We start from the raw sequence: 26543 nt of genomic DNA on the forward strand, positions 1-26543 counted from the left end.
GAAGATTAGAGGGTGGCCAACGTTATGCCAATTTTTAAAAAGGGTTCCAGGGGAGATCCAGGAAATTACAGATCGGTAAGCCTGACTTCAGCGCCAGGCAAAATAGTTGCAACAATTATAAAAATAAAATAAAATTGTGGAACATATAGACAAACATGATTTAATGGGACAGAGGCATCATGGGTTCAGCCAAGGGAGGTCTTGCCTCACCAATTTGCTTGACTTCTTTGAAGATGTAGATAAACATGTGGATAAATGGGAGCCAGTTGATGTAGTGTAACCAGATTTTCAGAAAACTTTTGACAGTTCCTCATAAGATTTTCCTGTGAAAATTAAGAGTCATGGAATAGGAGGCATTATTCAGTTGTAGATTAGGAACTGGCCATCAGTCAGAAAACGCTCGAGTATGTCTGTTATCTTTACTCTTCTTTATGGAAAAGATTAAGTTTTTTCTTTTTTTTTTCTTTGCATCATCAAAAAAGATAATTCCAGAATCAACAATTAAGATCAACTCAGTATCATTTCCAATAAGCCCTACAATTAAAATCTTGGGAGTGGTTTTTGATAAGAGTCTAACTATGAAAAATCAAATAGATACTGTGGTCCAGAAGAGTTATTATACTCTATGTAAACTCTGCACTAGCAGAGCTTATTTTTATGCTACTGCCTTTACATTTTTAGTTCAAACGCTATTACTTGCATTCTGGACTACTACAATATTATATATCTGATAAGTACAAAGAAAAACTTGGCTAGGCTGACCTTGGTCCAAAATACAGCAGTTAGAATGATTTACAGACTGAGGAAGTATGATCATGTAACCCTCTATTACCGTGAGCTACATTGGCTCCCAGTTGAGGTCCGGATGATCTTTAAGTTGGGATGTTTATACTATAAAGTCGCTTTTGGTGCCGCTCAGCTTTACCTTGTTGATAGATTTGTTATTATGTTTCACGGGAACAGTAGACAATCCCATGCCCTATATATGTTCCCTTCTGTTAAGGGCTGTAAAAATAAGAAATATCCTATCAAGCAGCTCAATTCGATAAAGAATTCCACCCATTACTGACAAGATCAATATCTTATAAACATTACAAAAAACTTTTTTTCTAAATTTGTAGCTAGCTAATTCTTGTGTATTGCATTATCTTTGTATTCATTCATAGCATTATCTTTTGTAAACCGCATTGAACTAAAGGTTATGCGGTATAGAAATCTGTTATGTTATGTTATGGCCAACTCCAGACTTTGTCCCTTCTCTTTTTGCTGCACCATATGCCTGGAACAAACTGTCTGACTCGGTACATCAAGCTCTGTCTCCGGCAATATTTAAACCCAGACTCAAGCCCAATTTTTTGAAGCTGCTTTCCATTCCAAACTCCAACCCTCCTGCTAAGCACCAATATTTGTTTTATCATTCCCCTACCTGAACACTGTGTATAGATGTACCTTCTTGTCCAGTTAGTCTCTCTTGACTATATTGTAAGCTCTTTTTAGCAAGGACAGTCTTTTCTATGTTTTGATATACAGCGCTCCATATGTCTAGTAGTGCTATAGAAATTAATAGTAGTAGTTATTGGACAGAAATGGAAATGCACTTGTAGAATAGAAATAAATGGCAAACTTATCTTTCAGCTTGCTGGCTGGCTAGCAAGCTGAAAGATAAGTTTGCCATTTATTTCCATTCTACAAGTGCGTAGAGTACATTTTATAGCCTATGTGGCATTTCAACAAATATTTAACAAACTTAACCGTCAACTTAAAATTGTTTTGAACATGCGATGATTGGGTAGTGAGGCAGTAGTGTTGGGGTTCTCCCCTGTTATTGCCTTCATGTCTCTGAGCATAAGTTCTATCAGCAGTTGATGTACGTTTGTTTATAGAGTGATTTTTCTTTTTTTTTTAATTCTTTATTCATTTTTATAGTCAAATATATTTTATTGAGCTCAACAAAAGAAATGAAACAGGTAAGAATACGCATAACAGCTAAACAAGCTCAAAACATTTTCACAGCATACTAAAGCTCCCCCCCCTCAAAGCCCCAAACTTCCCACACCACCCCAACCCACCCCAGGTCCTCCTTCCAAGTGAATCCCCAGTTGTGAACTGCATTGCAAAATAAGCAGAGGTACTTAGAAAGGGTATAACAATATAAAATATCAACAGTTGAGTAGGCGGCTACGGGCCACTGAAGTCATAATAGTCCAAAATGGCTCCCAAGTGTGCTGAAAAAAGCAACCCGGGAGTGAGGAGAAGTCCCGCACATCCCAACGCTCCCACATCAGGAGAGTAATCATCCGGCACCTCCACAGGTAGTAGTCGGGCACCTCCCCATCAAGCCATTTAAGTAGAATACATTTCAAGGCAATAAGTACTGTCCATTTGAGAAAAGCCGCAACTCCTCGTTTATGGGGAGAATAATGTGGGACAACTCCAAACAGGACCAGTGGAAAACGCTGGACAGTGATACCCCAAATACGTTCCACAAAAAGAAAGTTGAAGCTCCAAAAGGATTGAATGGAAGGGCAGGTCCAGAACATATGTCCCAAACCCGCCTCAGGAGCTTTTTGCAGCTACATCCTGTAAGTATTTTGCAATATGTGCATTTCCTCAGGTACCAGTTGTTTTTGTAAGAAAGACATTCCCTTCTTCTGTTGTTATGCAAGCACATACAACATAATCATTGTGGACATTATTCCACCCATCAAGACTTAGGTTAACAGTTTTACCCTCTAGACCTGTTGCACAGTTCTCCAGTTCTCTGTCATACACTTTATCCAGAAATTTCCCTGCAATATCTGCTCTGTGGACTGCATCCTGGAATGAAGTGTAGGTTTTCAGTTTGGACAGAAGGAACCATTTGTCACAGTAAACTACTGGGCAATTTTTTCCTCAATTGTTTCTTCTTTTTCTAATCTGCCGGTTTTTATCACAAACGTATCTATAGTGGTTCCTGGATGGTCTGATCTCTTTTTTTCTTTTAAGTAATATAGTGAGGATATGTGATGTATTTGATGTGACCGAAACAGTATCTTGGACAGATAACTCTAAAACTACTGGAGGATGGTGATCTTGAAGGTGGATAGCTTCCAGAATCTTTTAAGTTGATGGCAGATTCCCCTAATCTACCATCAAGCTAAAGTGGTATTCACTGCCACTCAGTGCTGCCCAAAAAAGGAATATTTGCTTTTTCAACTCTTTTATTTCTTCATGACAACTGTATCAAAATGACAGTATCATGCAGTAGTACTAACAAATATATTTTTGCTCAAATATGACAATTCCTCAAGGTAGACTTTAAGAAATATGATGAAATCAAAACATTTACCCACCTGAAGATCCTGCCTGTTCAAACATGTTCCTTTTGTCATCTTCATCAAAGCACTTCTCATGATGATGTTTCATTCGGGCTACCAGGCTTTGCATTTCTTTGTCGCAGTGTTTGCATTTTGCACACATGCTTGCCTTACCCATAGGTAGAGGAACTTCATTAAAATATTCCCAAACTGGGTCTCTTTTACAACCAGCTGCCATATAGGTTTTCTCCTCCAAGGAGAGAATAATATTATAAACCTTAGGTTACACACACAGAGATCCCAAGACTTGTGGAGTCAGTGTTCTCCCTAGGGCCTTTTAGCTGGGCAGTCCGCCCAGCTAATTTAGACGAGCGCCCGGCTATCATCTGCTGCTGCCACCGCTGCTGAACATATTAAAAAAAAAAAAAAAAAAAAACCCGGCTTGGAGATTTCAGCCTGTAGCGATCTTATGCTCCGGGGCTCTATTGGGGGGAAATGCTACCGGGTCCTGCCTTCGTGGAAACAGAAAGTAGGCAGGACCCGGCAGCAAGAAGAGCAAATGCTTCACTAACCTGTCTCCCGCCTTAGCCCGTAGCTAACGCTTGCTTCAGGGCTCTCAACATGTGCGTACCGGCTTCCCTTCTCTCCCCCCCCCCCCCCCGGACATAACTTCCGGTTTCGGAGGGAAGAGAAGGGAAGCCGGCACGCACATGTTGAGAGCCCTGAAGCAAGCGTTCGCTATGGGCTAAGGCGGGAGACAGGTTAGTGAAGCATTTGCTCTTCTTGCTGCCGGGTCCTGCCTACTTTCTGTTCCCGCGAAGGCAGGACCCGACAGCATTTCCCCCAATAGGTCGATTGCGATCTTGGGCCGATCAGCCTTCCTCTCCCCGACGGCAGAATTGACGTCGGGGAGAGGAATGCTGGTCGGCCGAAGCAGGGAGAGCCTGGGGCAGCGTCGGCTTTCGGGCCTGTTATTGGTGGCGGTTTGGGTCCTGGTCCCCGATGGCAGTGGCAATGGCTTGGGGGAGGGCAGGGAGAAAGAAAGAAAAAGGGCAGGCAGAGAGACAGAAGGAAAGAAGAGAAACATAAAATAAAGAAAGGGAGGCAGAGAGAAAGAAAGGGCAGGGAGAGAGGAAGGAAAAGTTGGGGGAGGGAATGAGGTCTAGAGGAGAGGAAGCATACAGGCTAAAAGAAGGGAAGAAAGATTGGATGCACAGTCAGAAGAAGAAAGTGCAACCAGAGACTCATGAAATCACCAGACAAGGTAGGAAAAATGATTTTATTTTAAATTTAGTGATCAAAATGTGTCTGAATTTATATCTGATGTCTATATTTTACACTAAGGTCCCCTTTTACTAAACCGCAATAGAGGTTTTTAGCGCAGGGAGCCTATGAGCGTCGAGAGCAGCGCTGGGCATTCAGCGCAGCTTCCTGCACTAAAAACTGCTATCGTGGTTTAGTAAAAAGGGAGGGGGTGTATTTGTCTATTTTTGTATGGTTGTTACTGAGGTGATAGTGCATAGAGTCATCTGCTTTGACCTCTTTGAAAAACCCTGGAATAGGAATAATAATTAACATTTTCTATGCGTACAGTGTACTTTGTGTTTTTTTTAAATTTTATTGTTGGTAGATCATTTTGACTTGGTCATTTTAAAAGTAGCTCGCAAGCCCAAAAAGTGTGGGCACCCCTGCTCTAGAACATCGCTCCTTAGTTTTATCAAGTGGTGCAGTGAGGGGCCAGCACTTTACATCTTATCACCTCATTCTTTCTTTTTTCTCCTCATGTACAGCATGGTTCTTTATTCTTAGCAGCTCTGGCACTAACAGTACTACGGGTGCCTTATGCTACTTTCACTACCACTTGCAGTCAGGTTCGGCATTTTATCATGGTTTTGGTTTTTTATTTAGTTTTTCACCAGTATTTTCATTTATTTATTAAAGCAGCCTTTTTTAACAGCCCGATGCCCCTCCCCTATCAGTGTGCATTCAATCCACTGCCGACACTGTTTTGGCACCTCTTTCAACAGATCAAATATCATAGCCCCACTGTCGCATGTTCACATTTATTCTGTGTATGAGTTTATCTCATCAGCGCAGAGACCTTTTCGTTAAGTCCATTTTACTCTCCCTTTTTTACTTTCCCGAGTGCTGTGGTTTTATTCTTTGGTTTTAATAGAAGCTCATTTGAAGAATAATTTAGATCTTTCCCAGGTTTCACTTTTCATCTACCCGGTCTTTTCTGGTTTCCTTTCTATAGTCTGCTTTTCATCTGGAGTCTTTTGAGTTTAGAATTACATTTTACGACATATTTTTATGGTTATAATTGTATGACATGTCTAAATTGGTCAAGTTATCCATTCTTTTTATTATTTTTTGTCCCCTCATAGAGTGGCAGACCGCCCCGGGTGCCAGCCTTAGGGGAGTACACAGCCGGCTGGATCCAGAACCTTCCGAGCTGCTCTAAATGGCACCTGCACCTCAGCGCGGCTGCCGTACTTATTCCGAAGCAGAGTCGGCAGCCACACTGAAGTGCAGGAAGGTCCTGCTATGACTGCATTTGCCGCCTCTGCCTCCGGAAGACGTAAGTGGCGAAGGAAGGGGTGGACTGGCAGCTGCAGTCATTGCGGAACCTTGCCACAACTCCCTGCATCTGCCGGCCCACCCCCTCCAACATCACTTACATCTTCCAGAGGCAGAGGCAACAGAAGCAGTCATCATGGGACCTTGCTGGTTTGGAGGGAGAGAGGAGCATAGAAGGGTGGTAGAGGGAGAAAAAGGGTGTCAGGGTGGTATGGAAGGGTGGTGGAGGGAGAGAAAGGGGCAGATGCTGATGGAATTGGTGTGCAGGGAAAGGAGAGAGAGACATAAGGGGGAAGGATACTGGATGGAATTGGGTTGGAGGGAAAGAAAGGGGGCAGATGCTGATGGAAGTGGGGGAAGGGAGAGGAGAGAGTGAAATGCCAGACCATGGGCGTGTGGGAGAAGGAAGGGAAGAACAGGAGAGAGATGCCAGACCATTGGAGGAGGGAAGGGAAGAAGATGGATGCAGAATAATAGGGGTGAAGGGAGAGATGGAAGGGGAATACAAGGAGAGAAGATGCCATATAGAAGGGGCAGAGAGAGGGTAGACAGTGGATGAAAGGAAGAGAGTGACAAGACTATGAGGAAAGCAGAAACCAGAGAAGACAATGTAGAAAAAAATTATATTTATTTTTTTGCTTTAGGGGAGATGCATCGCTGTTTCTGTGGTGTTGCATTGTATACAGAGTCCAGCTTCTTGGTGGTTCAATTTAACCTTTGTCTACGTTTTTCTATTTTATCCCCCCTTTTACAAAACTGTAGAGGGTTTTTTATAGCACCGGCCATGGTGGTAATTGCTCAGAATTCTATGAGAGTCTGAGCTGTTACCACCATGGCTAAAAACCACATTATAGTTTTGTAAAAGGGAGAGGGGTTAGTTTGTGATTACATATTCCATACTAGGCGAAGGTGTTTTCTGTGTTCTGTGTGTTCGAAAGACATGGTTTTCAGTTAGGATTGACTGCAAACCAGAGATATCGATGAGGAAATGGAAGCCGAGATGAAGCGTGAATGCAAAAGCGGCAACACGGTTATTATGGGAGACTTCAACTACCCTGGGATAGACTGGAGGCTTGGAAGCTCGAAATGCGCTAGGGAGACAAAATTCCTGGAAGCTACACAGGATTGTTTCATGGAACAGCTTGTTAGAGAACCGACGAGAGGAAATGCCACTCTGGATCTAATCCTAAATGGGTTAAGGGGACCTGCAAAGGAAGTAGAAGTAGTGGGACCGTTGGGAAACAGCGATCATAATATGATCAAGTTCAAGGTTGAGGTAGGAGTGTCAAAAGGCAAGAGATCCATTGCGACAACTTTTAACTTCAGGAAAGGAAACTACGAAGCAATGAGGGAATTGGTAAGGAAGAAACTTAGGAACACTTCCAAAACATGGCTAACGGTAAATCATGCCTGGTCCTTCTTCAGGGACATGGTGAGCGAGGCGCAAAATCTGTATATCCCCAGATTCAGGAAGGGGTGTAAAAAGAATCGAACAAAAGACCCGGCGTGGATAACCAAAACAGTGAAGGAAGCGATAGGCAATAAGAAAAAATCATTCAAGAAATGGAAAAAGGACAAAACTGAGGGGAACTGGAAAGAGCACAAGAAGCATCAAAAAGAATGTCACCGTGAGGTTCGGAAAGCCAAAAGAGAGTATGAAGAGAGGCTAGCCAGGGAAGCAAGAAATTTCAAACCATTCTTCAGATATGTTAAAGGGAAGCAGCCGGCTAGAGAGGAAGTGGGACCGCTGGACGACGGAGACAGGAAGGGAGTGGTGAAGGAGGAGAAGGTAGTGGCAGAAAGGCTTAACATGTTCTTCTCGTCTGTATTTACAAACGAAAACACGTCCAACATACCGGAACCTGAGCAATTCTTCAACGGAAGTCAGGCAGAAAAATTAACATCCATAGAAGTGAGCCTTGAGGACGTTCGTAGGCAGATAGAAAAACTAAAAACTGACAAATCCCCGGGAACGGATGGCATACATCCAAGGGTTCTGAAGGAATTAAAGGAGGAGATAGCGGAACTACTGCAGCAAATTTGCAACTTATCCCTGAAAACAGGCGAGATCCCAGAAGATTGGAAGATAGCCAACGTTACGCCCATCTTTAAAAAGGGATCAAGAGGTGACCCGGGAAACTACAGGCCGGTGAGCCTGACTTCGGTTCCGGGGAAAATGGCAGAAGCACTGATAAAAGAAAACATCGATCAACATTTTGAAAAACATGAACTTCTGATAACCAGCCAGCATGGTTTCTGCAAGGGAAGATCGTGCCTAACGAACTTATTGCACTTCTTCGAAGGGATCAACAAACGGATGGACAAAGGAGACCCCATAGACATCATATATCTAGATTTCCAAAAAGCCTTTGACAAGGTGCCCCATGAACGTCTACTCCGGAAACTGAAGAACCATGGGGTGGAAGGAGACATACATAGATGGATCAGAAACTGGTTGGAGGGTAGAAAACAAAGGGTAGGAGTGAAGGGTCACTACTCCGACCGGAGGAGGGTCACGAGTGGTGTCCCGCAGGGCTCGGTGCTCGGGCCGCTGCTATTTAATATCTTCATAAATGATCTAGAAACAGGAACGAAGTGCGAGATAATAAAATTTGCGGACGACACCAAACTATTTAATGGAGCTCGGACTACAGAGGACTGCGAAAAGTTGCAAAGGGACTTGAACAAATTAGAAGAATGGGCGGCGAAATGGCAGATGAAGTTCAACATTGAAAAATGTAAAGTATTACATGTGGGGAGCAGAAACTCGAGGTACAACTATACAATGGGAGGGATGTTATTGAATAAGAGTACCCAGGAAAGGGACTTGGAGGTAATGGTGGACATGACAATGAAGCACAGTGTGCAGCGGCCGCTAAGAGAGCAAATAGAATGCTTGGTATAATCAAAAAGGGTATTACAGCCAGAACGAAAGAAGTTATCCTGCCGTTGTATCGGGCGATGGTGCGCCCGCATTTGGAGTACTGCGTCCAATATTGGTCGCCATATCTTAAGAAGGATATGGCGTTAGTCGAGAGGGTTCAAAGGAGAGCAACACGTCTGATAATAGGTATGGAAAACCTGTCATATTCTGAGAGATTGGAGAAGCTGGGTCTCTTTTCCCTGGAGAAGAGGAGACTTAGAGGGGATATGATAGAGACTTACAAGATCATGAAGGGCATAGAGAGAGTAGAGAGGGACAGATTCTTCGAACTTTCGAAAAATAAGAGAACAAGAGGGCATTCGGAAAAGTTGAAAGGGGACAGATTCAAAACAAATGCTAGGAAGTTCTTCTTTACCCAACGTGTGGTGGACACCTGGAATGCGCTTCCAGAGGACGTTATAAGTCAGAGTACGGTACTGGGGTTCAAGAAAGGATTGGACAAATTCCTACTGGAAATGGGGATAGAGGGGTATAGATAGAAGATTACTGCACAGGTCCTGGACCTGTTGGGCCGCCGCGTGAGCGGACTGCTGGGCACGATGGACCTCGGGTCTGACCCAGCAGAGGCATTTCTTATGTTCTTATATTCTTATGATCTGTACTAGTCTGGCTTGTTTAGTTTTACAATGGGTGTATTGATGTTGTACTGCTCACTGCAGTATGTAAGATGCTGCCTTTTCCTAGGTACACTCTTGTGTGATGTGTGGATTATTACTAAAAATCATGTTTTTCATACAGATGGGGGGGTGTAAAAAAATGATGGGTGTCACATATGCTAGGTACACCACTGCCTTCATAGTTTATATCTAATCCACAAGCCTGCTTTTAGGACCTACAGGGTATGTATCCCTCTGATTCATGACAATTTCACTTCTCATGTTATCTTATCCATTCTTTTTATTATACAACTGCCCAGATAAGCATCAGTCTTTGACGTGATTGGACCTTGAAAACTAACGGCAACATTGTTCTCCCCAGAAATTTTTTCCAGCCATGAAAATTATTTGCTGCATTTAGTGTGCCACAAAAAACATTTGCTCCGTTTAGTGTGCCGGAGTTAAAAAAGTTTGAGAGACGCTGCTCTATAATATTTGAAAGAGGGCAAATATCTAATTATTCACTTCTAGAATTGGATACTTCTTAAATTTAATAAAAAATTATGGAACAAGTGTCAAACCTTAAGAAAGGTTGCCATATTGAGCATTGGAAAATAACTAATAATAATTAACTAATACAAATAGTACACATTTAAGGCTCCTTTTACTAAGCTGCGCTAGCGGTTTTACCACACGCTTAGCTCGCGCAGAATTGCCGCACGTGCTAGACACAAATGCCAGCATTGAGCTGGCGTTAGTTCTAGCCGTGTAGCGCGGCAATTCTGCACGCGCTAAAAACGCTATTGCAGCTTAGTAAAAGAAGCCCTTAATTTTCCCCACCAGCAAATTTCCCTGTCCCGCCCCACCCGGCTGGAAAAAATTTCTGGGGAGAACACTGGGAGTATAATGTTCAAACAGTTTCACTTTCATTTTTACTGCTTGCCCCTCTCTCCTCATGCTTGGGGTCTGTTTTACAAAGCCACACTAGCAGCTACCGCGTGGCAACAGCCCTTTAAATCCCTATGGGCTTCGGGGCCATTACTGCGCTGCAGCCGCTAGTGCAGCTTTGTAAAACAGGCCTTTAGTTCCTTGAGCAGATGTAAAAACTTAGCACTTAAGAAGTACGGAGTTGATTCCATGTATATCGATTTGTAAATGAACAATGGGACTAAGGTCTTTTTCTCACTCTATATTTTATAACATTTTTGCTGTGAAGAAGTAGCATGTTATCTCCTGCAGACACATTCACAGTTTTGAGAAGTGTAAAACCAAGAATCTGCGATGATGTCGTGGACCATTTTTCTATGTAGAATATATTGTTTATTAGTCTTGATATACTGCCTTTGTTATAGCACAAATCAAGCCAGTTTACAATGAAAAATAACAGTAGAAATTGGATTAATGGAATTCATTTACCAAGAAATTTAAAACCTCTTTTACTAAACCGCGGTAGAGGTTTTTACCATGGCCCGGAGTGCAAAATGATACGCTCATAGGAATTCTATGAGCATTGGAGCAACTTCGGAGCATTTAGCACTCTGGGGCACTAAATGCTTCTGATCTGAAGCTAATCATAAATTATATTAAGTTAGTCCAATAAAAGCAGTATTTTTTCTTTTGATTTGTTTTATTTCGATGTATTTTAAAAATCCAATTTAAATAAAAAAATCTGATAAGAAAAATTATTATTTATATTTATATAGATATAGATAGATAGATAGATATTAAAATCCACCTTGATTTAAAAATCCTTAAATATAAAAGTGTGTTTCTTAAATATTTCACTGTTTATTTCCAAACTAATTTCTGCTGGTAAAATATTCAAAATCTTTGCAGATTGGTAAGGGATCATCAGAGAATGGACATGTTTGTATCTAATGCCATCAACAGATGAGAAATTTAGCTTTAATTGACCATTTGAATGAATACTTTTCCTGGAGGAAGAAAATGACAGAATCAATGTGAAGGTACAGAACCATGAATAATGAATATAAGAACATAAGAATTTGCCTCCGCTGGGTCAGACCAAAGGTCCATCGCGCCCAGCAGTCCGCACCCGCGGCGGCCCATCAGGTCCATGACCTGTCAGGTTATCATGATTTAGCCCTTGTTTTTATCTATACTCTTTCCATGCTGATATCTACCCCTATCTGTATCCCTCAATCCTCCTATCCTTCAGGAATCCATCCAATCCCTCTGAATCCCCGTAGCATATTCTGCCCGACCACTTCCTCCGGGAGCGCGTTCCATGTGTCCACAACCCTCTGTGTGAAGAAGAACCTCCTGGCATTGGTTTTAAACTTATCCCCTTCGAGTTTCTCCGAGTGTCCTCTTGTGTTTGTGGTTCCCCGTTGTTTGAAGAATCTATCCTTGTCTACCTTCTCCATGCCCTTCATGATCTTTAAAGTTTCTATTATGCCTCCCCTAAGCCTCCTCTTTTCCAGAGAGATGAGCCCCAGCTTGTCCAGCCTGTCAGTGTATGAACAGTCCTCCATACCAATTATCATTTTCGTAGCTCTTTTCTGGACCTTCTAAAAGTATTGTCATGTCTTTCTTGAGATACGGCGACCAATATTGGACGCAGTACTCCAAATGCGGGCGCACCATTGCACGATACAGTGGCATGATGACCTCCTTCGTCCTGGTTGTAATTCCCTTCTTAATGATGCCCAGCATTCTGTTTGCTTTCTTCGAGGCCGCTGCACATTGCGCTGATGATTTCATTGTTGTGTCCACCAGTACACCCAAGTCCTTTTCAAGAATATTCTCCCCCAGCAATGTTTCCCCCCATTTTGTAGCTGAACCTCGGGTTTCTTTTCCCTATATGCATGACCTTGCATTTTTCTATGTTAAAGCACATTTGCCATTTGTTTGCCCACTCTTCCAGTTTGCTTAGGTCCCTTTGCAGGTCTTCGCACTCCTCTGTGTTCCTAACTCTGCTGCAGAGTTTGGTGTTATCAGCAAATTTTATAACTTCACACCTCGTCCCCGTTTCCAAATCGTCGATAAATATATTGAACAGCAGTGGTCCCAGCACCGACCCCTGCGGAACACCGCTCGTGACTCTCTGCCAGTCGGAGTATTTGCCCTTCACTCCAACCCTTTGCTTTCTGCCGGCCAACCAGTGCCTGATCCATCTGTGTACATCCCCTCCCACCCTGTGGTTCCACAGCTTCCTAAGTAGCCTTTCATGGGGCACCTTGTCAAAGGCTTTTTGGAAGTCGAGATAAATGATATCTATGGATTCCCCTTTGTCCATATGGCTGTTTATCCCTTCAAAGAAGTGCAGTAGGTTTGTTTGACATGATCTTCCCTTGCAGAAGCCATGTTGGCTCGGTTTCAGCTGTCCATTTCTTTCTATGTGTTCACAGATGCTATCCTTTATTAATGCTTCCATCATCTTGCCCGGAACCGAAGTCAAACTCACCGGCCTGTAGTTCCCCGGGTCACCCCTCGATCCCTTTTTAAAGATAGGTGTGACATTCGCTAGCTTCCAGTCCTCCAGTACCTTCCCAGTGCTTAAGGATAGATTACAGATTTGTCAAAGTGTGTCTGTTATTTCCGTCCTCAGTTCTTTTAGTACCCTTGGGTGGATTCCGTCTGGGCCTGGTGATTTGTCACTTTTCAGTCTGTCTATCTGTCGGAGGACATTCTCATAGCTTACCTCTAAGGTCTCCAGTTTTTCATCCTTATCCCCACTTATGGTCTCCTCGGGTTCCAATACATTGGAGGTATCCTCACTTGTGAAGACTGACGAGAAGAACCAGTTTAGCCTATCGGCTACCTCTTTTTCCTCTTTAACCACTCTCTTTCTGTCTCCATCATCTAACGGACCCACCTCCTCCCTCGCTGGTTGTTTCCCTTTCACGTATCTGAGGAACGCTTTGAAGTTCATTGCTTCCCCAGCAAGCCTCTCTTCGTATTGACTCTTAGCATTTCTAACCAAATGGTGACATTCCTTTTGGTGTTTTTTGTGTTCCTTCCGGTTTTCCTCAGTTTGGTCCTTTTTCCATGTTCGGAAAGACACTTTCTTGTCACCTATCGCCTTCTTTACTTCTTTTGTTAGCCATACCGGGTCTTTTGTTTGGTTTTTTTTTTTTTTTTTTTTTTTGCAACCCTTCCTAAACCTGGGGATGTACAGGTTTTGTGCTTCTTGCACCGTGTTCCTGAGAAGGGACCATGCTTCCATCTTTCTAGAGCTGTTTCTGAGTTTCTTTCTCACCATTTTCCTCATAGCATCGTAGTTCCCTTTCCTGAAGTTGAGCGCTGTCGATGTGGTTCTCTTCACCCTTGAGGTCCCTACTTCTAATTTATACCGGATCATGTTGTGATCGCTGTTGCCTAGAGGCCCTACTACTTCCACCTCCTTTGCAGGTCCCCCTAATCCGTTGAGGATTAGGTCGAGAGTGGCGTCCCCTCGCGTTGGTCCCTTGACTAGCTGTTCCATGAAGCAATCCCTCACAGCCTCTAGGAATTCCTCTTCCCTTGCGCAGTTGGAGTGACCAATACTCCAGTCAATCCCCGGGTAGTTGAAGTCCACCATCACCATCACAATTCCGCTTTTGCACTCCCGTCTCAATTCTGCTTCCAGGTCGTGGAGGTTTGCTTCTGGTTTTCCAGGTGGGCAATAGTACAGTCCCACTTTTGTGTCAGCTCCATTTGTCCCTGTTAATTTGACCCAAGTGATTCCAGTCCTTCCGCCTTTGCTGTCGTATCCATCCTGACCGAGTGGATGGAGTCCCTTACATATAGTGCTATTCCTCCTCCCTTCTTACAAGTCCTGTCTCTTCTATAAAGTTTGTACCCCGGCAGTACCACGTCCCATTTGTTGTCCTCTGTCCACCATATTAACATACATAATTTAAATAGTGTTCATGGTTCTATAGGGAGCAATTAAGCAGTTGTCTTAATAACAGAGTTTCTCTTTCTCATTTGTTTACCTGGCAGATCAATTTAACTATGGTATTATGTAGTGTTTGCAGTCTCCTACATAATATCTTTGAGCAACCAACACAAATAAATTACAATAATCCGATTTGCTAACTGTAAGGCAGGGGTGTCAAAATCCCTCCTCAAGGGTCGCAATCCAGTCGGGTTTTCAGGATTTCCCCAATGAATATGCATGAGATCTATTAGCACACAATAAAAGCAGTGCATACAAAATAGATCTCATGCATATTCATTGGAGAAATCCTGAAAACCCGACTGGATTGCGGCCCTGAAGGAGGGACTTTGACACCCCCGCTGTAAGTGCATGGAGTATTAAACTGAATAGGGTAAGAGAGAAGTTTTTTTGTATTCTGCACAATTGCCTCTGTTTTCAGAAAATCTGCTTGTTCAGTTGAGCAACATGATACTCGAACTTCAGCATGGGATCAAAAGAGATGCCAAGCACCTTCTATGTTTCATTTTTCAAAGACACATTCTTTAAAAGGAATGCATTATGTTTAAGTGGTGTTAAGGTCCCTAGCTAGATTATTTTTGTTTTATCAGCATTTAGCTTAAAACAATAATGCCATGACTATGATTCAGCGCAGCCATATAAGCTTGGACAAACCATGTTGAAATTAAAGTTTTACACTTTACAGGTATGAGCAGAGTAATACCATCTTGTGTGTGTGTGTATATATAGTAGTTTATCCCCAGATGAACCAGAAATTTATCCAGAGAGCTCTTGACAACATTGAATAGAATCAGGGACAGAGACCCCTATGGGACTCCACTTACAACCCAATCTGCACAAACCTGAAACACCTAACACTCAAACCCTCTCACCATATCTGGAAACTCACCATTTTCCCCACTCCTGAAGAGGTATTTAGGGAGGATCTGCTCTGCTAAGGAGGAAAAAAACCCATTGGAATATCTTACCTGCTGCCATTTAAACTTGGGAAAGATAAACTTGAGTTTCATTTGTAGTTCTCTATTTTAGCTCAGCGAAATCAGTTAGGCAGTAGTGTAGCCTTTAGAGTCTCTGTTAGGGTTTAATTAAAAAAAACAAAAACTGTTTTTAGCCTAGATTAGTATTTTAGGTTGCATTTCAGGGCATACTGTCAGATTAAGGCACAGAAAGCTGTTGGGGAAAGACTCTGGTGTTAATTTAATTCCCTCTCGCCTACCCCAAGGCAGAGCTTTTTGATTTATAGGCTCTTCAGCCAACCAGGAACAGGGCATTACTTTGGTAGGATTTTTCTGCCCTTTCTTTATTCTTCCAGGTGTAAGTACTTCTGCAACACAGTATGGCTGGGAAACATCATATCACCAAAGCTGCTGCTGAGGTTGCAACTTCTGTCTCTGTGCAGACAAAAAATATTACCCAGGCAGAGGGAGTAGTTCCATGTGCAAGCTGTCTTCAGCTTGAATCTCTCATGAAGGAAGTAAAGGAACTGAGAGAGAAGGTGGCAAGACTGAGAAACATCTGTGAGAATGAGAGGTACATCGATGAAATGGTTCATGAGGCGTCAAAGATTTCCAGCAATGGGGAAGAAGAGGCTGTGCTGAGGGAAGATAGCTGGACTCAGATTATGGAACACTATAAGATTGGTACTGTGATTCTCCTCACCTTTGCACTGAAGAACCGATATGCTGTCCTGGAAGTGGAGGAGAGAAGGGGCCAAACTTAAAATCCCGAAAATTATTGGATTTGTGACCACTAGGAGGCAGTTGGCAATTCCCTTCTGAGGGGTACAGAAGATGCAGACCAGACATGATGTCACGAGAGGTATGCTGTCTACCTGGTGCCAAAATCCAAGATGTTACGGAGAGCTTGCCGAGACTCATCAAGCCTGATGACTATTACCCAATGCAGCTCATCCACGTTGGTACTAATGATACTGCCAGGTACACCTGCGAACGAATCAAAAGTGAATTGTGGCTCTGGGAGAGAAGGTAAAGCAGTCAGGTGCGCAGGTGGTATTCTTGTCCATCCTCTCTTTTGAGGGTAAAGGCTAGGGCAGAGAAGCTTATGTTCTGGACATGAATGTGTGGCTACATGGATGATGGTGTTGAGAGCATTTTGGCTACCTGGACCATGGGATGATTTTCCTAGGGCTGCTGAGAGATGGTGTGCATCTATCAAAGAAGGGAAGAAGTGTCTTCAGCAGCAGGCTGGCTAATCTACTGAAGAGGGCTTCAAACTAGAAGTGATGGGGCAGGGTAATCAAAGCCCACATAAGAACATAAGAATTGCCACTGCTGGGTCAGACCAGTTGGGCTCCATGGTGGATGTGGTCCCCTGGGCGAGGGTGCACATACGTCCTCTTCAACATACCTTGCTTTCTCATTGTGCGTCACACTAAGATGCCTTAGAGATGCATCTCCATGGACGTTGGAGGCTAGAGCAAGCATGGCCTGGTGGCTTTGCCCTCATTCGCTCTGCAAGGGCACCCCGTTACAGATTGTCTCCTGGATTGTGGTGACCAAGGATGCCAACCTTCGGGGCTGGGTGGCTAACTGTGATCGTCATCCCCTTCAGGGCTGTTGGACCCCGTCACAGAGGAAGTGGTACATCAACTGGTTTAAGCTTGGCCATTCAGCTATCCCTGGGAGTGTTGCAGACTCATCTTGAGGGGTGAGCAGTTCGAGTTTTTTTCGACAATGCAACGGCAATTGTATATGTCAATTGACAGGGAGGGACCAAGAGCTCTCCCTTAGCCCGGCTTCTGTTCCTTTGGGCGGAACGTCATCTCCTAGATCTGATGGCGTCACATGTGGCTAGCATGGACAAGTTCAAGCAAACTTCCTCACTCATCAGATTCTGGATCCTGGTGAGTGGACCCTGTCACTTCAGGCATTTCAGGTGAATTGTTAGGTGTTGGGTGCAACCCCGTCTCGATCTCATGGCCACAACACAAAACAAGAAAGCGCCATGCTTCTTCAGCTACAGATTCATAGAAACATCAAAACATGACAGCAGATAATGGCCCATCTAGTCTGCCCATCCACAGTAACCATTATCTTTTTCTCTCTCTGAGAGATCCCAAGTGCCTATCCCAGGCCCTCTTGAATTCAGACACAGTCTCTGTTTCCACCACCTCTTCCAGGAGACTGTTCCATGCATCTACCACCCTTTCTGTAAAAAAGTATTTCCTCAGATTACTCTGGAGCCTATCACCTCTTAACTTCATCCTATGCCCTCTCATTGCAGAGTTTCCTTTCAAATGAAAGAGATTTTGCACATTTATATTATGTAGATATTTAAACGTCTATCATATCTCCCCTCTCCCGCCTTTCCTCCAAAGTATACAGATTGAGATCTTTAAATCTGTTCCCATATGCCTTATCACGAAGACCAAACACACTGAAGACCACACACCCTGAAGCGCAGTGCTCGATGCTCTCGTACAGCTGTGGCCTCCAGATGGTCTTCTCTACGTCTTTCTACCCTGGCCTTTCTACCCTGGCTGATGATCGGCAGGGTTCTACAAAGGATTGTGACTCATTCAGGCCGAGCCATTCTAGTGGCTCCCAACTGGTCGTGAAGTCCCTGGTACGCGGATCTGATAATACTGCGGGTAGGACATAGTCTGCGCCTGAGTGCTTACATGGACCTTCTTACTCAGGGCCCAATAGCCATGGAAGATCCAGTTGTTTTGCTCTTATGGCTTGGGCATGTGGCCTGGCCTTAGAATGTAAAGGCTATTCAGAGCTTGTGATTGTCAGCCTAGAGGCCTATGGGAAATTATATCAATCTGACTCTGGCATGGGAAGGCAGATAGACCCTTAGTGCAGGGAAACTGTGTTAAGTTTCCCTGATATGGTTTTAAGTTTCCCTGATTGAATCATGACTAGCTAAAAGGTGTTAATGTCTGATTAAGAGGGTGCTTAGGGCTTGAATGGGACAAAGAAGCCAGAGACTTAATCCCATCACCATGCTTGCAGATATCACACTCTCCTTTGTCAATTAAATTGACCATTGTCTCAAACAGTTTGCAAGTTCTAAACAGAAAGATACTGGGAGATACAATATTTTCTCTAGTCAGAATAAGATTCCAAGGTAGAAAAGCCTGCTCTCTGCAACACACATGGATCTCTCTCTTTTTCTATCAAGCTATCAGGAGAGGGGTCTTGGCCCTCTATCTCTCTTTCTATCTAGCTATCTCTTGGCTCTTTGCTTGGCACTCTGGTTCTGTCTTGGCTCTCCCTCTCTCTGTCTATCCTTCCCCTTATCTATGGAACACGAAGCTTAGACCATCCCCCTTTTCTCTCTCTCTGGCTCTTCCTAGAACTGCAAGCTTCTATGTCCCTCTTTGCCTCTGAACTCTGTAAGGCAGGGAAACTGCTATGCTCTCTATTTAATTGTAATGCTTAATTGTAATGCTTATAAATATTGCTTTTCTATAAGACTATTTCTATAATATATTCTTTATGCAAACACCTCTGGCTATGCCTTCTTTATTCTAATTTCTGGTGAGTCATCTGTGAGGGAACTGAACCTGGGACCTGGCGTCTGTCAGTGCGCATTTCACTTAACCTCTACCACCATACATTGGTGGGGGCCACTAACCGAAACTGACAGTGATCACTACTCTTCTCAAATCTAAGAAGTCATCCACAGTGTCCGCCTACGCTAAGGCGTGGAGCACCTTCAAACATTGATATAATCATCTCACCCTCTCTTCCAGTGTGTAGCACCTCTTTTCCCTCCCTTTTTGCCAGGCCAGCAGCACCTCTTCTCCCTTCCATTCCTTTTCCCACCCCCTCAACCCAACATGCTGTCTCCCCTGCACCATCTCACCCTCCAATGTGTAGCACCTTTCCTTTCCTTCCCCTTTTGCCAGGCCAGCAGCACTTCCCTTCCACCCCTGTCCAGCAGTACCCCTTCTTCCTTCCCTCCTCCCCCTGTCCAGCTTTAACTCTCCTCCCTTCCCTTTCCCTCTCCCCCTGTCCAGCAATGCCTCTCCTCTCTCTAGCCTAGCGGCAGCTCACTGTATGCTTTTAACTTCCCCACACAGCTGCCACTAGCATTAGTTTAGATGCGGTTTCATCAGGCATCCTCAGGGCCTTTGCTAGGCCGGCCCACCTCGCAAAGGCCCCAAGGCTTCCTGAAGGAACCGCGTCTAAACTAATGCTAGCGGCAGCTGTGTGGGGAAGTTAAAAGCACACTGAGCTGCTGCTGCTGATCCTGGGATGGGGAGAGAAGTTGAGGAAGGCAGGAGTCCTGGCATAAGTGACGGACGCGACGGTAGCAGGAAGTTTAAGTCTTCAGGCAGCCACTGCGCAGCGCAGGTCTGCCTTTGAAGTAGAATTAAGTGCTTCTGGGCAGGCTTGCTCATTGACACGGAAGCTGCCCGAAGATTTAAAACTAAAACACCAGGAAGTGGGTTTGTGGACGGATAGTAAAAGTGCACCTGGTACAGGCCGCAGTGAGAGCCGTATCAAGCTGCATGTTGTGCAGGGCTGGTCTAGAATGTCTCACCTATCTACTGGAAAAGATCTTACCATGTAAGTACATAATCCTCCTTTTTTTAATGACATAACCAATTGTCACGCCACTTAAAACCAATTAAAACACTTAAGACGTTGGTTAGTGTAATCTAGGCATCTGCTGGCACCTAACTTTTGATAACTTTTTTTAGAATCTGGCCCTTGGTGGATGGAGTTGGGGAGGAGTCAACAATTATGCGAACACTGGCCATACGTAGTGCTGGTACCTGCATAGCTATGCAGGCAGATATGGCTGCACAAGATGCAGTCCTAGTTTTGTATATTTAACTTTTTGTGTACCGGCACTGAATATCAGCCAGCTCCCAATTACTTCTGGATTGGCAGCTGTCCTGGATATTCTGTTTCTCTTCCTGAACATGACTTTACCACTGAATATCTGAGTTAGGTTCAGCCCCTGGTGGTCAGCAGCTTTAAAACCACTGTCCACTGCAAAATAAATATTGGTTAAATTATGTATTATTTTTTCTTCTAAGTTTGTTGTAAGAAAAAAAAATTGTCAGAGAATGGCAGAAATTCTGCTTCCTTGTGTATAATCTCTGTTCCACTGTGTGCAGCCTCATGCACCACCCATTCACCACTAGCTGTTTGTTTTCCTATGGAATAGTATCTACTACAGTGTTCTCCCCAGAAATTTTTTCCAGCTGGGTGGCATGAAAAAGTAGCTGGTGGGGTGGGGTGGGATGGGGGAAATTAACCCCCTCTTTTACTAAGCGCTAAGCGGGAAAACTAAAGCCAGCTCAATGCTGGCGTTAGCATCTAGAGCACATGGTAATTCTGCGCACGCTAAAACCACTATCACAACTTAGTAAAAGGAGCCCTAAATGTGTACTATTTTTAATTAGTTTATTATTATTTTCCAATGCTCAATATGACTTCCTTTTTTAAGGTTTGAGACTTGTGCCAGAATATTTTTACTAAATTTAAGAAGTATCCAATTCTAGAAGGGAATAATTAGATATTTTCCCTCTTTCAAATTGTATAGAGGTTTAAAAAAGGGAAAGACGTTAAAGTCATTAGGTTCAATCTAGCCATTTATTTCTGCATGAATTTAAACAACTAACAAAAAAAGATAAATATAGTTCATCCAGTCATACAAGAAATGGCTCTACAGCAGGGGTGCCCACACTTTTTTGGCTTGAAGCTACTTTTAAAATGACCAAGTCAAAATGATCTACCAACAATAAAATTTAAAAAAACACAAAGCACACTGTACGCAGAGAAAATGTCAGTAAGGAAGGAGGGAGGGGGCACAAACTTGGGATACAGAAGGAAGGGAGGGAAGGGGCATGAACTTGGGACATAGGATGGAAGGATAGAAGGAAAGAGATGCTGAGGTGGAGGAGGGAATAGAAAGGGAAAATTGTTGAGCATGGGTGTGAGGGAAAGAAATAGTGTACATGGGGAAAAGAAGAAAGAGGAGAATGTTGGGCATAGGAAGAGAATTGTTGGACATGTTGGTGGGAGAGGAGTAAGGTAGAGAGAGATGAGAGGGAGAAATGTTGAATGTGGTGTTGGAGAGGGAACAGTGGGACAGATGCAAGAGGGAAGAATGTTGGACCTGGTGGTGGAGGGAATTGAGGAAGAGATGTCGCATGGTTCTGGAGAGGGGTAATAGAAGGAGAAATGTTGGGCATGGGGCTGGTGGGCAGGGGTAAAAGATGCTGCACACAGTCCGGGGAGGATGAGAGAGGGAGAAATGTTGGATGTGGCAGTAGAAGGAGTTGGAGCGATATACCCTGGATCTCTCTATCTTGCTTTCCTCACTCCCTTTACAGCAAGGGAAGGAATAAGAGAGAGATGGTGGACATAGCACATGGGGGTGGAGGAGAGAGGAAGAAATGCTTTGCAAGGTGGGGAGGGGTAAAAGAGTGTGCTTTGTGTAGTTTAATTTTGTGGTTACCATTATGTATTATTAATAAGATTATATTGTGTGTATGTGAAAAATGAATGGAAGAAATGGCATTTATAATTAGTACTATTATTAGTATGGCGGCTGGGTCTGGGGTTGAGCCTTGGCAGTGCTTTTGGGGCCCCCAAACAAAAAAGCATTCCACTGACTGGACCTAGTGTGGAAGTGTGGAAGGAGAGATGGTAGACCTGCTGGGAGGAAGGGGGACGAATGACCGCATCCCAGAAATTTTGACATAATTTTGCATTTTCAATTTTAAAAATCCTTATCTCCAAGATGCAAACCGAGCTATTTTCTACACATAGCTATTTAAGTTTTTTGCATACAGGCCCCTTATATTAGCTTTTTCACTCCTTTATATTCATATGACACAAGTTTACCATTTTTTAAGTTTTCTCTCCCTCTTTTTTTTTTTTTTTTGGTGCACTCAGCATCTTGAACATCCCTGTTTACTGAGTAGACATACAAATTTTGGTTAGAAATGATTCACAATTACTATCCTAACAAGAGCTAAACAACCTTTAAATAACTTTACAGTAACTTCAAATCCTGGGGGGAAAAAATACCACAGTACTACTGTACCTGCACATTTTTTCCAGTAACAAATTACTAAATATAAAATAATATCAAAACATATCCACAAATGAATTTTGGCCCTTTCAAACCTAGTAATCAGTCATGTCACTCACAAGGCTAGACCAGTCCACCTGACTTCTACTACCGGCAACCCCTCTCGCCCAATGACGTCACCTACTCGAGCTCCCGGAGATTCCTTGTTCGCTACGACGTAGGTGTGGCCTGGCAGTCAACTCTGACAGGAGGGTGTGAAAAGTGGGCACATGCTTGCCATTGATCACCAATTTCCTGCCAATGAAGAAAGGGACCCCGTTACGGTAGAAGACTTGCGTCGGGTAGCCATTGTATATCCTGCGATAATCAATAAGGTTGCGAAGGACAGTGTGGTAGAGAGTGCAAGGTCTGATTTGTTCAGTGTCCTGTCCTGCATCATAGGCATCCTGCGCTGCGGTGAAGTTTCCAAGCAAGAGAAGGGGAGGCTTCCCTTGGCGCCGTGACCATTTTTTCGTCATTAGGCATAGGTCAGCGACGGATGGAAACTTACAACTTGCTTTGGGCCTTCCTCGTTGCCGGGTCCTGCCTTCGCGGAAACAGAAAGTAGGCAGGACCTGGAAGCGAGAAAGGCCAAAAGCAAGTTGTAAGTTTCCATCCGTCATTAACCAGTTTTCTGCCTGTCTCCTGCCTTAGCCCTTAGCAAACTCATGCTTTGGGGCTCTAAGGTGTGCGTGCTGGCTTCCCTTCTCTTCTCCCTCCCCCCTCCCTGAGTAACTTCCGGTTTCGGAGGGAAGCCGGCACGCACACCTTAGAGCCCTGAAACATGAGTTTGCATCTCCAAGCTGGTGAGAGATGGTTTTGGGGGGGGGAATTTTTTTATGTTGAGCGGCGGCAACAGCAGGATTCCTGATAGATGACAGCTGGGCGGTAATCTAAATTAGCTGGGCGGACCGCCCAGCTAAAAAGCCCTGGGGAGAACACTACTATTTATTTTTTTTACAATTTTGAAAATATCGTAGTAGTAGTATACCCATTATGATCTGTATCTCTCCTACAAGTAGAAATAAAAGGCACTCTCAAACTCACTGCATCAGATTTCTTGATCGCTAAATGGTGATTTTTACGATCATGATAGAATTCTGTATCTGCACCTTTCTGTTTCTAATCTTACTGATTTTTAGGCCCTTGGCTAATATGTAAATTAGAAGTACATACATACCTAGGTGAGTAGAATGTTTCAAAGCATAGGTCCAGTAACTAAGAAATTAATAAATGCAGCTCCTCCAGTCTAATCTGATAAAATGAAGGGACTTCAAGTAAACATTTTGTCAACAGAGCATAGTAGTCTAGGTAGATGATAACCGCTCAACAATGCTGCTTTACATATAACTACATATTTGTTTAATGCTTTGTGAATCAGTGATAAAATTTTGACTTGCACATGCCAGTATATAAGGACCCAAATGTAAAGACTCTAAAATTGGGAATATATGTTCAAAATGTAGAGGTTTTTTCTATTTAAATGTGCTGCCACAATTTGGGATATTGTCCATTTAAGAACATCATGCTAATGATGAAGTAATCTAAGATTGAACAAAACACAACCTTGATAATACAATATGTCTCAAATGTCCTTGCAAGATCAATGAGGAGTTAAAAGGTATTCCTAAATATTTGATGACTTTTAAAATAAGAATGCATAGTCCATTTATTGAAAATGTATCAAGGACCTTAATCATCAAGTGTGTAGACCAAAGGACTCAGGCACTACAAATAAAAACAATATAAAAATCTAATTTTTCCGGCTTCCTGATGTAGCGTAGTGAAACATAGACTGTGTTGGAGCCGTGAACTGACCTTTTCAGATAAGCGGTCTACTGTTAAACAACTTTTGTAGAGCCATAACATTTGCCACTCCAGTAGAAATGAGAATCCTTGCTCCATGCAATGTGTTGTTATTAAAATTCAAGCATTGTATGTGTTATGATTAAAATTCCAGCAACATTATACCATGGCTGTGGCGCCTTGCTGAAGAGTTTATGAGCACATTTAAATATTTAAAAGCCTTTAAATGTTATATGATCATATTATTTGAGAAACTTGCCCAGTATTGATGAGAGGGAGTCTTTTGTGTTTTGTTCTATTTTGAAAGTATTGCCCCCTCAAGTGGACTGTAATTTAATATCCCCGGTCTGTTTGGATCAAACTTGCATCCATCTTTGGCATTAACTTAATATTCAATTTTTCTGCTTTCTTTTCAAAATCTACATTACCTTCCCTTCCATGTCTTACCTTCCCTTCTCCCTCTTCTTCTGTCCCTATTTCCATGGTCTGTCATCTCTCCCTCCCTCCTTCCTTCCTTTCCCCTGGTCTGGCATCTGTCTCCTTCCCTCCCCCCATGCCCTGGCATCTCTCCCTCCCCCTCCATAGTCTGGTATCTCCTATCCTTTCTCTCCCTCCCATGGACTTGGCATCTCTTGTTCCTCTCCTCTCCCTTGTCTTCCTTCTCCTTCCTTCCCTCTCTTTCCCCAATTGGGTGCAGCAGCAACAGCAGCAACATTTCCCTTCCCCCTTTCCTATGCAGCAGAAGCATTTCTCGTTCCACTCCCCTTCCTTGTGGAGCAGCAGCATGTCTGGCCGACTCCCTTGCTGCAGTCGATCGTTCCATTCAAAGCCATGGGTGGCGGCTCCTTGCGCGATCCGCACCTGCGTCAGAAGCCTTCTCTCTGATGTTGTGACGTCAGAAAGACTTCCGACGCAGGTGTGGATAGCGTGAGGAGCCGGCGGCGGCCGCAGCTTTGACCAGAACAATCGACTGCAGCAAGGAAGCAGTTGATTATCGTGTCCAGGCCGCAAAATAGCGAGCACAAGTTTGAGACCGCTGGCATAGACAATAGCTAATAATTTATTCAAAGATAAAGCTTAATATCTGAGCGGTTAACCTTTCAATAGAATAAAATACAATAGCTATAAATAGATTATTGCAGTAATGCTTTTTTGACTCCTTAGTTCAAGCTGCTCTAGAGGTTTTTAGTGCAGGTCGGCAATGTAAATGCTCCAGTGCTCATAATAATAATAACTTTATTCTTGTATACCGCATTACCATGGAAGTTCTATGCGGTTAACAGATGAAGAGACTGTACATTTACAGTGAAGTTACATTTTCGGCAGATACATTTTCAGTGAAGTTATTTTTACAGCTAGGTTACATTTGCGGTGAAGTTACATTTGCTGTAAGTTACATACAGCGGTGTTACATACAGTAGTGTTATATACGGTGGTGATACATAGAATTCCTATCAGTGTTGGAGCACTTACCTCACTGGCCTGCTAAATCCTCTTGCACAGCTTGATAAAAGAGGGGTGGGTGTTTGGTACAAATAAGTGTTTTAATGTATATTGAGAAATACTAGTAAAGCAAATTGACTAGAGAAGAAAATAGAGGATTTTATACATTACTAGTCTTATAGCCTGTTACATTAACGGATGCTAGAATATGTGTGTGTGTGTCTATATTTATTTATTTCTCTCCAGAATTCCTTAGCCTGTTTCTATATTTCTGTATTTCTTTCTGTCTTTCTTTTTCCTCGGCTGTCCACCACCACCCCTTGCCTGCTCCCCCTGTCCATTCTAACGGATGCTAGAATATGTCTGTCTGTTTTTCTTTCTGTCTCTCTCCCTCCCACTGTCTGTCTTTCTTTCTGTCTGTCTGTCTGTCTTTCTGTCTCTCTTCCTGCCCCTGTGTCCTTCTTCCTTTCTTTCTCCCTCCCACTGTCTGTCTTTCTTTGTATGTGTCTCTCTCCCTGCCTCCTATGCATCGGCAGCATTTATTCCCCCCCTCCCTGTGCAGCAGCCATAGCACATCCTTTCCCCTACCCCCGTTTCCCTTCCTGCGTCCTGGCCTGCACATTTTAAATTTTAATGCCAGCCTCTACAGCTGAAAATAATCAGGAAATTCTATAGCAGTATTTGATCACTGGCTGTCCGCTGAATATGTGGATAGAACAGTGAGGTGCCAAAAGCATAGATATTTAGCTGCGATTGTGATAACTCATCTGGACTGGTTTAGGATTGACTTTGTGCTAGACTATACTATTTTCCTGATAGTCACCTGGATAACTCAAGCGGACTTAGGTGGCCAGGTCAAAGGCAGGCCTTCCCTTGGTGATCAGGCTCTTGTCCATGGCAATGTGGTTGAGACC

At 43.4% G+C, this 26543-nt stretch overlaps 1 protein-coding gene across 14 annotated transcripts in view; it reads left to right on the forward strand.

The window, feature by feature from the left end:
• The window catches only part of PPHLN1 (periphilin 1), a 242632-nt gene that overhangs the window by 62756 nt on the left and 153333 nt on the right, over window positions 1–26543 (forward strand). For 2 of the 14 annotated variants that reach the window (XM_033958549.1, XM_033958557.1), the window contains exon 4: window positions 11253–11383. The exons of the other annotated variants lie outside the window; for them this stretch is intronic. The gene's annotated coding sequence lies outside the window, so the exon portion shown is untranslated. The remainder of the gene's footprint in view (window positions 1–11252; window positions 11384–26543) is intronic. 14 annotated transcript variants of the gene reach the window in all.

This window comes from Geotrypetes seraphini, chromosome 9, assembly GCF_902459505.1.
Source record: "Geotrypetes seraphini chromosome 9, aGeoSer1.1, whole genome shotgun sequence".
Classification (NCBI taxonomy): domain Eukaryota; kingdom Metazoa; phylum Chordata; class Amphibia; order Gymnophiona; family Dermophiidae; genus Geotrypetes; species Geotrypetes seraphini.